Raw genomic sequence first — 2865 nt, forward strand, 5'->3', positions numbered from 1 at the left:
CAATGAGAACAAAGATACAACATACCAGAATCTCTGGGACACATTTAAAGCAGTGTGTAGAGGGAAATTTATAGCACTAAATGCCCACAAGAGAAAGCAGGAAAGATCTAAACTTGACACTCTAACATCACAATTAAAAGAACCAGAGAAGCAAGAGCAAACACTTTTATTCTTTTCTAAAAGCCCTATATTACCAATATAATAAAAAAGTAAAAATGGGAAAATGTAGTAGTACCTAATTGAGGATGCTGTAAAGTCACTTCTTTACTTCTACTTGATAAGAAGTCTCAATAAAGTAACTGTTATAGGACTAGCCCTCTTGCAGAAAGCAAATATAAAAGAAAATATGTGAAACAGCTATTTTCAGACCTTAAACAACAAACAGCCAACTCAGAAAATAATGTGACATAGCAAGGAAACAAACAAGGTAAGCCCTATGATCACACTAGCTTTATGCCTGGAGGCACTTTCAGGACTGTAGTCCATGGAGTGGGAGCCTAAGGAGAGCATGAGACCCTTGCTGAACTGATGAGACGGAGATCCATAATTGATAGTTTGAATTATGCAAGTGAATAGCACAATGGAATAAGCTGCAGAAAGGGACTTCAGGAATCTCCCTGAGTCTTGGCTGAATATTAAGCTGTACATACACAGGATAGGACTGCCAGGTCCCAAAATAGCAACTGCCAGGGGGCTCATGGAAGGCTACAAGATTTTGGAATTTCAGTCTGTCAGAGTGAAGAATCTTCATTGAAAACCCCTGACACTGAGGTGATACCTCAGAGAGGGTAGACAGTAAGAAAGGATCATGATGAGTCAAGCATGCATAATGTAACCCCTAGAATAACCACTAAAATATAAAATAAGAGTTATAGTTAAAAATAAAACCAAAAATGGAATAATTTTAAAGTACTCAAGAAGAAAGCAAGAAAGGTGGATAAAAGAACAAAGAATACATAGGAATATTAGAAAGCAAGTAAGATGGTAGACTTAAATTTTATCCATAATTATATGAAAAATAAATCGATGGCCGGGTACGGTGGCTCACGCCTGTAATCCCAGCACTTTGGGAGGCCGAGGCAGGTCAGGAGATCTAGATCATCCTGGCTAACACGGTGAAACCCTATCACTGCTGTAAATGAATACATAAATAAATAACAAAGAGCCGTGCGTGGTGGCAGGAACCTGTAGTCTCAGCTACTCGGGGGTCTGAGGCAGGAGAATGGTGTGAACCTAGGAGGCGGAACTTGCAGTGAGCCGAGATCGCGCCACTGTACTCCAGCCTGGGCAACAGAGGAAGACTCTGTTCAAAAAAAAAATAAAAAAAGAAAAAGAAATGAACTAAACATCTAATTAAAGGCAGTGATTGTTGTCAGATTGGACAAAAAAGAAGACATAACAATGTTTTGTATACAAGGGATTCATTTTTAAACATAAAAACAGTTGTGTGAAAATAAAAGGATGAAAAATAATATACCACAAAAACACTAGCCATAGAAAAACTGGAATATATGAATATGAAGTATTACCAGAAACAAAGGACATTTCATAATGATGAAGTGTTGTTCACCACAAAGACAAAACCATACTTAATATGAATGCACTTAATGAAACTTCAAAATGTACAAAGAAAAATTGATGTAACTGAAAGGATAATTAGCAAATAAAACAGAAATATTTGAAGATTTCAACAGTCTTCCTGACAGAACAAATAGAAAATCCATGAGGATACGGAAGACTTGAACAACATGAACAACCAACTTGGCCTAAAAGACATTTATAGATTACTCTACCCAATAGGTACAGCGTATATATTCTTTTCAAATGCAAAAGGAATGTTCACCAACGTTAGACTATATATGCTAGGCAGTAAATCAAGTCTCAGTAACACAGGATTGAAATAACATAGGGCATATTTCCCTGACCATGACAGGATTGCATGATAAACCAATAACAAAAGGATATCTAGGAAATCCTCAAGCATTTGGAAATTAATCAGCACAATTCTAAATAACACATGAGTAACAGAGGAAATCAAGTGAAATTGTAAAATATTTTAAACTGCATTATAATACAAATATCAGCATTTTAACAAATTCAGAATTCTTTTGAACTTTTAAGGAATAGTAATTACTATTTCATTTACTTCATTTGTAGAGAAAAAAGGAAAAGTCAGTTTTTTCATGAAGTTGACATTAAATGAATACATATAAAATAGATGTAAAGTCAAAATAAAATGAAAGTGTATAGATACCAACAGCATTCCATTGGAATAAAGCACTGTGATCAAGTGAGCTTTTATCATAAGTGCTAATTTAGGCCAACATTAGTAAATTTATTAAAACAATTCTTCATATTAATAGATTAGAATGGGAAAAATATCTTAGTAAGTGCCTCAAAGGATACTTGATAAAGTTCATATTTCATTCTTGCTAAGTACTTTGAGTCAAACAGGAACTTAAGCATACTTTTTAAAGAAGAAATCTGAGTATTTCTTCTTTTGTGTAATAATAGATATTTGAAACGAAATGCTAGCATCATGCTTAATGGTGAAATACTAGAAATATTCACATTAAATTCTGAGTTATGAAAAAGGTGTCTGTTTATTTGCCAAGAGTTAGCTAATGAAATAAAAATTAGAAATATAAACTAGAAATGACAGGTATAATTATTGGAAAGGAAAGGGTAAATTGATCACTACTTGTAGGTTGATTTTCTGTTTGTAAATTTTAATATATTCTGAAAAATGATTAGAATAAAAAATCTGTAAGCAGGTAAGTTATATATGTAACTATGTGCGTGGTTTTCTTATATATTAATCAGAACTAATTATAAAATTAATTTTAAAAATATACAATTAATGGC

This window comes from Mandrillus leucophaeus, unplaced genomic scaffold (genome assembly GCF_000951045.1).
Source record: "Mandrillus leucophaeus isolate KB7577 unplaced genomic scaffold, Mleu.le_1.0 Scaffold1246, whole genome shotgun sequence".
Classification (NCBI taxonomy): domain Eukaryota; kingdom Metazoa; phylum Chordata; class Mammalia; order Primates; family Cercopithecidae; genus Mandrillus; species Mandrillus leucophaeus.